Raw genomic sequence first — 13327 nt, forward strand, 5'->3', positions numbered from 1 at the left:
TTTTCTCTCTTATTCACTTAAAGCAGTTGTTTTTCTTCTCCATTAATGAAAGAGGTCTGTGGTCTCATAAGAGAGATTTGTTCGCACTGCCTTCCTACTGGAGTTCAAGAAGAAAGGCCAAGAGTCAGTGAAGACTGTTTACAATAGCTAGGACGAGGATGCAACCTAGATGTCCACTATCAGATGAAAAAAGATATGGTACATACATTCAATGGAATGTTACTCAGCCATAAAAATGAGTTTGAGTCAGTTCTAGTGAGGTGGATGAATCTAGAGCCTATTATGCAGAGTGAAGTAAGTCAGAAAGAGAAAAACAAATATCATCTATTAACGTGTATATATGGAATCTAGAAAAATGGAATTGATGAACCTATTTGCAGGGAAGGAGTGGAGACTCCAGTGTAGAGAACGGACTTGTGGACACAGCAAGGGAAAGAAAGAGTGAGATGAATGGAGAAAGTAGCACGACGTATATGCACTACCATGTATAAAAGCGATAGCTGGTGAGAAGTTGCTGCACAACACAGGGAGCCCAGCCTGGCGCTCTGTGATGACCTAGAGGGGTGGGTTGGGGGGAGGGAGGCTCCAGAGGGAGGTGGTATGTGTATAATTATGACTGATTTGCATTGTCGTATGGCAGAAACCAATACAACATTGAAAAGCAATTTTCCTCCATTAAAAAAAAAAAATCAGTGAAGACATCAGGTCTGTGGAATGGTGAGAGGAGAGGCAGGCAGGTGGTTAGGTAAAATGCTCACCTCCTCCAGGGATCCAGGTCTAGAGAGGGCAGGTCTAGACTGGGTTTACAACCACAGGCAAAGCAGCCAAACTCCACCACGGGGAGGACTTGGCCTTAACAGGTGACTGGGGAATGCGCTTCAGCGTGGATGAGCCAGCAGCATTGGCCCCAGGGTGACGTCTTATTGAAGTGAGGGCTTGAAGCCAAATGTGGTAATTTTTGAGGGGATGGAGAAGGGACAGGAGATGCAGAAAGATAGGAAACTAGGCCCCTACTTCCTCGCCAACCCTTAAATATGGATTTGTTGATTGACAAGCAGGTGCTGGCAGTGATTGTGAATATTAGTGCTTCAATACCACGTAAACGCTAATAAGAATCATTTTATCTCTCTAATCCTAACCTCTCCCTGAGCTCCATGCTGGTCTATTGAGCTGCCTATTCAACAGCTCCACTTGGATGTCTAAAAGATGCCTCAAATTTTATTTTATTAAATTAGATTCTTTTTTCTTTTCTTTTTTTTTTTTTTCACTCTGCTGGGTCCTTGTTACAGTGTGGGGGCTCAAGCTATCGCGGTGCATAGGCTTAGTTGCCCCACAGCATGTGGGATCTTAATTCCCCAATCAGGGATCGAATACATGTCCCCTGCATTGGAAGGAAGATTCTTAACCACTGGACCATAACGGAAGTCTCAGGTCTCAAATTTTAATGTGTACCAAGCTGAATTCATGATTAGAACCCACTCCCCACCAAACTTGTGTCCCCTGCTGTTTTATCAGCTCAGCAAACAGCACAGAAATGACCTGTGCATAACTTTGTCAGAGCCCTTGACTCTTCTTTTTCTTGCATGCCATGTCTAATTGATAGAGAAATCCTGAATTATCATGAAAATATACTCTGAATCCAACTATTTCTCACCCCCTTCCTCCCCATAATGCGGCCATGGCAAGGGCTTCAAGTGATATGCTGGGGCCACACAGGCTTCCTGGCTCTTTCTCACATGCTTCTACTTTGTTTCCATGTCAGGGTGTTAGTTTCCCCAAGAATACTTCAGTCTGGAATGGTCTTCCCCCAGGGCCTTTCCTCGTTTCCACATTCAACACAGCTCACCACCCCAACACTATGTATCGGTCTGCTATATTTTATTTTCTCCACGATTCTTATTCCCCAACATTATGTTACTGTATTAGTCTGCTCAGATTTCCATAACCAAACCACAGACTAAGTGGCTTAAATGACAGAAATTAATTTTCTCAAAATTCGGGAGGCTAGAATTCTAAGGTCAAGATGCCCTCAGGACTGGTTTCTTGTGATGTCTTTTTTCCTGGCTTGTGGAAGGCTGCCTTCTCAGCATGTCCTCACATGGCCTGTTCTCTGTGTGTGCATGGAGGGAGAGGTTTAGGGGGTCGCTGGTGTTTCTTCCTCTTCTTATAAGGACACTAATCTTATCAGATTAGGGCCCCCTTGTGACCTAATGTAACATTAATTCCGTCCTTAAAGGCCTTATCTCCATATACAGTCACAATGTGGGTTAAGAGCTTCAAAGAAGAATTTAGGGGTGTGGGAGGGTGCCCTTCAGTTCATAATAGTTACACTTGATTGTTTACTGTCTTGCCATTAGAAAAAACTCTAATAAGGCAAAGACTGTCTATTTTGATCAGCACGGTATTCCTAATACTTATTAGTTCTTGGCCCTGGTGGGCTTCCAGTGATGACTGTTGACTAAATGAATCATATAATACATGATTGAATGGATAAAGCCTGTGAGTGATGTCAACCCAAGTCTCTGACTGGCTTACAATTTCCCCATGGTTGTTACTTTTGTATCTCTCTCTGTATTCCCAGGATGATTATCAGCAGGTCACTGACTAAAGGGGATATAGGTCTTGATTTAGAAGGAATACAAAGCACATTGTTTCTCTGTTTACTCAGTTAGGAGACCAGCTCTAAAGTCATCTTTTCTCAAGGGACCACCCTGGCTGCCCTGGAGATGCCAGACAACCTGTATTCATTCTCATTTGAATTTCTTGGCTCATAATGCAGCCTGAGGACGCTGAGGATGAAAGAAAACTTCAGCAACCACAAAGGAGTTAAGGAGAAAAGGAGTAACTGGTTCTTGGAGGGACAAAAGAGAGGATACAAATTACTTTAAAGTAGGTGACAATTTGAATAAAGGTGCAGATTCAGAGAGATTTTACTTTTAATAAGAGATGGTTAACAGGTAATCTATTTAGGCCCAATGCCTTTAGATTAATTTTACTAAAGTAAAAATATCACTTTATTGTTTACGGACAAAATAGTGAATTTTCTTTCCTTTACTCCAATAAAGAATTAATTCTGATTAAAAAAAATAGATACACTTATCTGGTGCCAAGATATGTTCAGTTTGTTTCTTTGAGCTCCATTTCTGTGACAGTTTGCCCTTTTGACACTTTCTAGAACCTTCAGCTGCTTGTAGCATGCTGATGAGTGGAGATCTTTCAAATGGGAACCTTGATTCTCAGGCAAAGAATGATGTTTTGCAAAATGTACCTTGTTCAGATGCCAGAAAGGCCTTAAAAAGTAGAGCAGCTCACAAAGAGGGCTTTATGCTTGTCTTCTGGGGCCGTGGAACTAGGATAGGTTTTGTAAACCGTGTAAATGCTTCAGATTCAGTAGATTTCATATCTGACATTAACAAGAGTTCACAAAAGCTTCTTGCTCATTTGATTGGGTTTAGCAACAGTGTATGTCAAAGAAATGTAAGAACTGATTTTATTAGTATTACTCTGAGGAAAGGTATGACTGGGAATTGTATTCTTCACAGAGAACCATAATGTTAGATATTTTCTTTGAGGAGTTCAAACTACCTCGGAACTAGCATGTTTTTAGTTCATGGGGTGGAGATTAAAAGTTTAATTTTCTTGGGAATTCCCTGGTGGTCCAGTGGTTAGCTTAGGACTTGGCGTTATCACTGCTGGTTCAATCTCTGGTCAGGGAACTAAGATCCCACAAGCTGGGTGGCAAGGCCAAGAAAAGAGAAAAAATAATTTTCTTAACTTTGAGGTCAGGGGCTTTACTAAGTCATTGCCCACAAGTGGGGGAAATGAAACCCTGTAAGGAGACACATTGTACTCCTGTTAGGAAGGAGAAGCCTCAAATGGAACCATAGGAAAGCAGTGTAAGGCATCAACAAGTTAAATAATCTGTGAGTGTGGGGGACACTTGAGTGAAAAGGAATACAGGCAGAAAAACTGGATAATTCTACGCCTTTCTTTCTCAACCATTGTAAAATTAAGTTAAATATGTTTTTCCTCCAAGCACCAAACACTGAAAAATAAGGATGGTCAGGAGACCCATGGGAATTGGAATAACTGAGTTAGATTTTATAAGGTGTGGGTAAGAGAGAATGAGGGCTTCCCTGGTGGCTCGGGGGTAAGGAATTGGCCTGCCAATGCAGGAGACGAGGCGCAGGTTCAATCCCTGGGTCGGGAAGATCCCTTGAAGAAGGGAATGGCAACTTACTCCAGTACTCTTGCCCGGAAAATCCCATGAACAGAGGATCCTGGTGAGCTACAGTCCATAAGGTCACAACGTCGGAAGGACTGAGCAACTAACACGTGCACACTCACACTTAGGCTTACACAGTTAAGAAACAAAGAGTTGGACACAACTTAGTGACTAGAAAACAAAAAGGATGTGTCAATCATTTACTCAGCGAATAATTGGAGAATGTCAGTTTTATGCAAGGTCTGAGGGGAAACAGACATATTCTTTACTCTGATAGATACAAGATAAAGGGATTTTTATCATTTAAATCATAAATACAATCTGGATCTAGAGGATCTAGTTGCACTTGCATTGTTTACTATCACAAGAGGATTATCAAAGAAGGTAGGATTTGATGGCATTTAACTAAGCCATAATTTCCAATTAATCTTGTTAGTGAACTGTCATTCGCCAGATTTGTGGGTTGCATTAGCTTAAGAAAGGTTAGTGGGGGAAAAAAAAAAAACAAAACGGTGTCATATATTACCAGGACAAAATCAGTCATTTCCTGCTTTTTGCAGCACATTTTGCTGAGTCCCTCTCAGGTGGAAGATGATAATTGAGAATGGTTAACTGGCCAGATGCTCTGTGACTAGAAAGCACTGTGGCATATTATGTACAAACATGGACTCTGGAATCTAAACGGATTCAAATGCTGGCTCAGCCAGTTACAGTTTAGTTCAATTCTTGTAGCCTCATTTTCCTTACCTGTGAGTTAAAGATAGTAATCCTAACTCACAGGGTTGTGAACATAGCATATCTATGGGTTTAGCCTAGTGCCTACTATTCAAAAAATGTTCAAGAATGACAGTTACTTTTATTATTATAAAAGCAGAGTCTGCGTTTTTACCGTAGGGGCATGGGGTCAATCCCTGGGTCAGGGAACTAGGACCCCCATGACACCGTGAGGCCAGAGGCAAAAAAAAAAAAAAAAAAAAGCAGAATCTGGGATACCCTGTTATCCGAAATTCAAATAATGACTCAAGATTGTTCACAGCTGGCTCCTTTGGGGAGTGAAACACTTTCTTGAAGGTGGTTAATGAAAGTTTTTCCAACCAATGATTCATTAAGATGGCTTAAGAACATTAATAACTGTAAGTATGAAAAACTAATCCAGGGAAAAAAATGACTTCCAATTTCCTTGACCAATTATTAATATTTTCTAATCTATGGGATAATATTTGGAGCTCTGATAGAATTTTTAAGTGTACACAATCTTTTAAAAATTATTTACTGTCTAGTTTTGGCTGTGCTGGGTGGGCCCTCGCTGCTGCACATGGGCGTTCTCTAGTCGTGGTGTGTGGGCTTCTTACTGCCCTGGCTTCTGTCCCGGAGCGCGGGCACCCAGTGGTTTCAGTGCACGGACTTAGTTGCCCTGCGGCATATGCAATCTTCCTGAACCGCGTATTGAACCCAGGTCCCCCACACTGGCAGGTGGAATTCTCAACCACTGTACCACAGGGAAGTCCTTGGATAGAATTCTTAAATAAGTAAGTTGGCATTTATTGCCATTAAAGACCACTGGAGACTAATTTGAAAACTACTGATTTATTGAGGACGGGAAAGCTTTTAGAATCTATCAAAGTTCATTTATTTTTGGCTGTGTTACTCAGTAAATTTAGATAGTAAAACAGATTTGACTCGCTGGGTTGTATAATCTAGTTTGCTGTACTTTCAGTGAAGTTTGATTTTTTGCATTCTTTCTTTACATAATGAAAATTATGTTTATGATTCAGGCAAATATACAACAAGCTATATTTTGTCTTAAATTTAAGGCAAAGCATAATTTAGTCTATTGAAAGGTGCTGGAAAGCAATTTAACATATTTGAAATATATAGTGTAGTATATGATCAGACGTGAGAGGTTTATTTCATAATCTCACAAATTTCTTCCATAGTTGAGATGATTAACATTTCTAGAAATTTTGCTTGATTTACTTGCTTTTGATGAGCTTTTTGTTTCACATATAAAAAGTTATAAAATTCTTGAAAGTTTACAAATTGTGGGGATTCAAAACACCACAAGCCCTATATTCCATTTGTTAGTAATTTTGCCTTTCTCCTTTCTATTTTGTAAGTTCTTATTTTTTTTTCCCATTTTGTTAAGTTCTGAGATTGTCAGGCCAGCCTTTATTTGCTTTGGGTTAGGGTTGTGTTAGCTATTTGGTGCAACTGGGTTAGTAATTTGGCCTGATTATGTACTACCAAGTTTAAGCTTTGTCAAAAATCATGTCAGACCTTTTTTGTATATCAGACTAACTGAAAAGGATAGTTCACCAAGAACTATACACAAAGTTTACTATTCAGTTTAGCCAAGATAATTTGTTGCCAGTCTTTTTAATCAAGGATATAGGGGTAGGAGTAAATAAACAAGGCCCCATCTAGTGGTATTTTGAAGAAAAGCAGGTAAAGCTGAAAAAAGTTGGAAAAAAGTCTGTGTCACAACCTGTCCCTTGGACAGCAAGGAGATCCAACCTGTCAATTCTAAAGGAAATCAGTCCTGAATATTCACTGGAAGGACCGATGCTGAAGCTGAAACTCCAATACTTTGGCCACCTGATGCGAGAAATGACTATTGGAAAAGACCCTGATGCTGGGAAAGATTGAAGGCAGGAAAAGGGGACAACAGAGGATGAGATGGTTGGATGGCATCACCAACTCTATGGAAATGAGTTTGAGTAGGTTCCGGAGTTGGTGATGGACACAGAAGCCTGGCATGCTGAAGTCCATGGGGTTGCAGAGTTGCACACATCTGAACTTACTATTATTATTCAGTTCAGTTCAGTTGAGTTGCTCAGTCGTGTCCGACTATTTGTGACCCCATGAATTGCAGCATGCCAGGCCTCCCTGTCCATCACCAACTCCCGGAGTTCACTCAGACTCATGTCCATCGAGTCGGTGATACCATCCAGCCATCTCATCCTCTGTCGTCCCCTTCCCCTCCTGCCCCCAATCCCTCCCAGCAGCAGAGTCTTTTCCAATGAGTCAACTCTTCACATGAGGTGGCCAAAGTACTGGAGTTTCAGCTTTAGCATCACTCCTTCCAAAGAACACCAAGGACTGATCTCCTTCAGAATGGACTGGTTGGATCTCCTTGTAGTCCAAGGGACTCTCAAGAGTCTTCTCCAACACCACAGTTCAAAAGCATCAATTCTTCGGTGCTCAGCCTTCTTCACAGTCCAACTCTCACATCCATACACGACCACAGGAAAAACCATAGCCTTGACTAGTCGGACCGTTGTTGGCAAAGTAATCTCTCTACTTTTGAATATGCTATCTGAGTTGGTCATAACTTTCCTTCCAAGGAGTAAGTGTCTTATAATTTCATGGCTGCAATCACCATCTGCAGCGATTTTGGAGCCCAGAAAAATAAAGTCTGACACTGTTTCCACTGTTTCCCCATCTGTTTCCCATGAAGTGATGGGACCAGATGCCATGATCTTCGTTTTCTGAATGTTGAGCTTTAAGCTAACTTTTCACTCTCCTCTTTCACTTTCATCAAGAGGCTGTTTAGTTCCTCTTCACTTTCTGCCATAGGGGTGGTGTCATTTGCATCTCTGAGGTTATTGCTATTTCTCCTGGCAATCTTGATTCCAGCTTGTGTTTCTTCCAGTCCAGCGTTTCTCATGATGTACTCTGCATACAAATTAAATAAGCAGGGTGACAATATACAGCCTTGATGTACTCCTTTTCCTATTTGGAACCAGTCTGTTGTTCCATGTCCAGTTCTAACTGTTGCTTCCTGACCTGCATACAGGTTTCTCAAGAGGTAGGTCAGGTGGTCTGGTATTCCCATCTCTTTCAGAATTCTCCACAGTTTCTTGTGATCCACACAGTCAAAGGCTTTGGCATAGTCAATAAAGCAGAAATTGATGTTTTCTGGAACTCTCTTGCTTTTTCCATGATCCAGCAGATGTTGGCAATTTGATCTCTGGTTCCTCTGGCTTTTCTAAAACCAGCATGAACATCTGGAATTTCATGGTTCACACTGCTGAAGCCTGGCTTGGAGAATTTTGGGCATTACTTTACTAGCATGTGAGATGAGTGCAACTGTGCAGTACTTTGAACATTCTTTGGCATTGCCTTTCTTTGGAACTGGAATGAAAACTGACCTTTCCCAGTCCTGTGGCCACTGCTGAGTTTTCCAAATTTGCTGGCATATTGAGTACAGCACTTTCACAGCATCATCTTTCAGGATTTGAAACAGCTCAGCTGGAATTCCATCACTTCCGCTAGCTTTGTTCGTAGTGATGCTTTTTAAGGCCCACTTGACTTCACATTCCAGGATGTCTGGCTCTAGGTGAGTGATGACACCTCATGATTATGTTGGTCATGAAGATCTTTTTTGTATAGTTCTTTTGTGTATTCCATCACCTCCACTAGCTTTGTTCGTAGTGATGCTTTCTAAGGCCCACTTGACTTCGCATTCCAAGATGTCTGGCTCTAAATTAGTAATCACATCATCATGATTATCTGGGTCATGAAGATCTTTTTTGTACAGTTCTTCCGTGTATTCTTGCCACCTCTTCCTAATATCTTCTGCTTCTGTTAGGTCCATACCATTTCTGTCCTTTATCGAGCCCATCTTTGCATGAAATGTTCCCTTGGTATCACTAATTTTCTTAAAGAGATCTCTAGTCTTTCCCATTCTGTTGTTTTCCTCTATTTCTTTTTTTTTTTTTTTTTACAAATCCACACTTTTATTTATTTTCAAGAAGTTTAAATTCTGTGTCCAATGGCCTTAGCAGGAAGGTTGCTTCGGAATTTAGCACGAACCATGCCACTGTTTCCATGAGCTCGAGTGATCTTTCCCCAGATTACTCTGGTTTTGTTAGGTTTTCCACCAGGAGTTACTGTGTTGTTCTTTGCTTTGTACACATAAGCACATCTCTTGCCTAAATAGAATTCAGTTTCATCTCGAGCATATACACCTTCAATTTTCAGGAGAGCAGTGTGTTCCCTTTGGTTCCGTAGACCCCGTTTATAGCCAGCAAAAATTGCCTTGGACCACAGCCTTCCAGACATATTTGTCGTTTTAGAAGTCCCGTTCCCAGCAGGCCTTCACAGGGTCCAAGATGGCTGAAAGAGCTGTTTTCCTCTATTTCTTTGCATTGATTGCTGAAGAAGGCTTTCTTACCTCTTCTTGCTATTCTTTGGAACTCTGCATTCAGATGCTTATATCTTTCCTTTTCTGCTTGCTTTTTGCTTCTCTTCTTTTCACAGCTATTTGTAAGGCCTCCCCAGACAGCCATTTTGCTTTTTTGCATTTCTTTTCCATGGGGATGGTCTTGCTCCCTGTCTCCTGTACAATGTCACGAACTTCATTCCATAGTTCATCAGGCACTCTATCTATCAGATCTAGGCCCTTAAATCTATTTCTCACTTCCACTGTATAATCAAAAGGGATTTGATTTAGGTCATACCTGAATGGTCTAGCGGTTTTCCCTATTTTCTTCAATTTGAGTCTGAATTTGGTAGTAAGGAGCTCCTGGTCTTGTTTTTGTTGATTGTATAGAGCTTCTGCATCTTTGGCTGCAAAGAATATAATCAATCTGATTTCAGTGTTGACCATCTGGTGATGTCCTTGTGTAGAGTCTTCTCTTGTGTTGTTGGAAGAGGGTGTTTGCTATGACCAGTGCATTCTCTTGGCAAAACTCTATTACTCTTTGCCCTGCTTCATTCCGCAATCCAAGGCCAAATTTGCCTGTTACTCCAGGTGTTTCTTGACTTCCTACTTTTGCATTCCAGTCCCCTATAATGAAAAGGACATCTTTTTTGGTGTTAATTCTAAAAGGTCTTGTAGGTCTTCATAAAACCATTCAACTTCAGCTTCTTCAGCGTTACTCGTTGGGGAATAGACTTGGACAACTGTGATATTGAATGGTTTTCCTTGGAGACGAACAGAGATCATTCTGTCATTTTTGAGATGGCATCCAAGTACTGCATTTCAGACTCTTTTGTTGACCATGATGGATACTCCATTTCTTCTGAGGGATTCCTGCTCGCAGTAGTAGATATAATGGTCATCTGAGTTAAATTCACCCATTCCAGTCCATTTTAGTTTGCTGATTCCTAGAATGTCGACGTTCACCCTTGCCATCTCTTGTTTGACCACTTCCAATTTGCCTTGATTCATGGACCTGACATTCCAGGTTCCTATGCAGTATTGCTCTTTACAGCATCAGATCTTGCTTCTATCACCAGTCACATCCACAACTGGGTATTGTTTTTGCTTTGGCTCCATCCTTTCATTCTTTCTGGAGTTATTTCTCCAGCGACCTCTAGTAGCATACTGGGCACCAAATGACCTGGGGAGTTCCTCTTTGGTATCCTATCATTTTGTCTTTTCATACTGTTCATGAGGTTCTCAAGGCAAGAATACTGAAGGGGCTTGCCATTACCTTTTCCAGTGGACCACATTCTGAAACATGATGCTGTGAAAGTGCTGTACTCAATATGCCAGCAAATTTGGAAAACTCAGCAGTGGCCACAGGACTGGGAAAGGTCAGTTTTCATCCAATCCCAAAGAAAGGCAATGCCAAAGAATGCTCAAAGTACCGCACAATTCCACTCATCTCTCATGCTAGTAAAGTAATGCCCAAAATTCTCCAAGCCAGGCTTCAGCAATATGTGAACCGTGAACTCCCTGATGTTTAAGCTTGTTTTAGAAAAGGCAGAGGAACCAGAGATCAAATTGCCAACATCCGCTGGATCATGGAAAAAGCAAGAGAGTTCCAGAAAAACATCTATTTCTGCTTTATTGACTATGCCAAAGCCTTTGACTGTGTGGATCACAAGAAACTGTGGAGAATTCTGAAAGAGATGGGAATACCAGACCACCTGACCTGCCTCTTGAGAAACCTGTATGCAGGTCAGGAAGCAACAGTTAGAACTGGACATGGAACAACAGACTGGTTCCAAATAGGAAAAGGAGTACATCAAGGCTGTATATTGTCACCCTGCTTATTTAATTTGTATGCAGAGTACATCATGAGAAACGCTGGACTGGAAGAAACACAAGCTGGAATCAAGATTGCCAGGAGAAATAGCAATAACCTCAGAGATGCAGATGACACCACCCCTATGGCAGAAAGTGAAGAGGAACTAAACAGCCTCTTGATGAAAGTGAAAGAGGAGAGTGAAAAGTTGGCTTAAAGCTCAACATTCAGAAAACGAAGATCATGGCATCTGGTCCCATCACTTCATGGGAAACAGATGGGGAAACAGGGGAAACAGTGTCAGACTTTATTTTTCTGGGCTTCAAAATCACTGCAGAGGGTGACTGCAGCCATGAAATTAAAAGACGCTTACTCCTTGGAAGAAAGGTTATGACCAACCTAATAGTATATTCAAAAGCAGAGACATCGCTTGGCCGACTAAGGTCCGACTAGTCAAGGCTATGGTTTTTCCTGTGGTCATGTATGGATGTGAGAGTTGGACTATGAAGAAGGCTGAGCACCAAAGAATTGATGCTTTTGAACTGTGGTGTTGGAGAAGAGTCTTCAGAGTCCCTTAGACTGCAAGGAGATCCAACCAGTCCATTCTGAAGATCAGTCCTGGGTGTTCTTTGGAGGGAATGATGCTAATGCTGAAGCTCCAGTACTTGGCCACCTCATGTGAAGAGTTGACTCATTGGAAAAGACTCTGATGCTGGGAGCGATTGCGGGCAGGAGGAGAAGGGGACGACAGAGGATGAGATGGCTGGATGGCATCACAGACTCGATGGACGTGAGTCTGAGTGAACTCTGGGAGATGGTGATGGACAGGGAGGCCTGGTGTGCTGCAATTCATGGGGTTGCAAAGAGTCGGACACGACTGTGTGACTGAACTGAACTGAACTTCTGTGTATTCTTGCCACCTCTTCTTAATATCTTCTGCTTCTGTTAGGTCCATAACATTTCTGTCCTTTATTGAGACCATCTTTGCATGAAATGTTCCCTTGATATCTCTAATTATCTTGAAGAGATCGCTAGTCTTTCCCATTCTGTTGTTTTCCTCTATTTCTTTGCATTGATTGCTGAAGAAGGCTTTTCTTATCTCTTCTTGCACTTCTTTGGAACTCTGCATTCAGATGCTTATATCTTTCCTCTTCTGCTTTGCTTTTTGCTTCTCTTCTTTTCACAGCTATTTGTAAGGCCTCCCCAGACAGCCATTTTGCTTTTTGCATTTCTTTTCCACGGGGTTGGTCTTGATCCGTCTCCTGTACAATGTCATGAACCTCCATCCATAGTTCATCAAGCACTCTATCAGATCTAGGCCCTTAAATCTATTTCTCACTTCCACTGTATAATCATAAGGAATTGGATTTAGGTCATACCTGAATGGTCTAGTCGTTTTCCCTACTTTCTTCAATTTAAGTCTGAATTTGGCAATGAGCTCATGATCTGAGCCACAGTCAGCTCCCAGTCTTGTTTTTGCTGACTGTATAGAGCTTCTCCATCTTTGGCTGCAAAGAATATAATCAATCTGATTTTGGTGTTGACCATCTGGTGATGTCCATGTGTAGAGTCTTCTCTTGTGTTGTTGGAAGAGGGTTTCGCTATGACCAGTGTGTTGTCTTGGAAAAACTCCATTAGCCTCTCCCTGCTTCATTCCCTGGTGGCTCAGACGGTAAAGCGTCTGCCTGCAATGTGGAAGACCCGGGTTCGACCCCTGGTTCGGGAAGATCCTCTGGAGAAGGAAATGGCAATCCACTCCAGCACTCTTGCCTGGAAAATCCCATGGACAGCGGAACCTGGTGGGCTACAGTCCATGGAGTTGCAAAGAGTTGGACACGACTGAGCGACTTACTCCTGCTTCATTCTGTATTCCAAGGGCAAATTTGCCTGTTACTCCAGTTGTTTCTTGACTTTCTACTTTTGCATTCCAGTCCCCTATAATGAAAAGGACATCTTTTTTGGTGTTAGTTCTAAAAGGTCTTATAGGTCTTCATAAAACTGTTCAGCTTCAGCTTCTTCAGCATTATTGGTTGGGGCATAGACTTGGGTAACTGTGATATTGAATGGTTTGCCTTGGAAATGAACAGAGATCATTCTGTCGTTTTTGAGACTGCATCCAAGTACT

This window comes from Ovis aries, chromosome 3, assembly GCF_016772045.2.
Source record: "Ovis aries strain OAR_USU_Benz2616 breed Rambouillet chromosome 3, ARS-UI_Ramb_v3.0, whole genome shotgun sequence".
Taxonomy (NCBI): domain Eukaryota; kingdom Metazoa; phylum Chordata; class Mammalia; order Artiodactyla; family Bovidae; genus Ovis; species Ovis aries.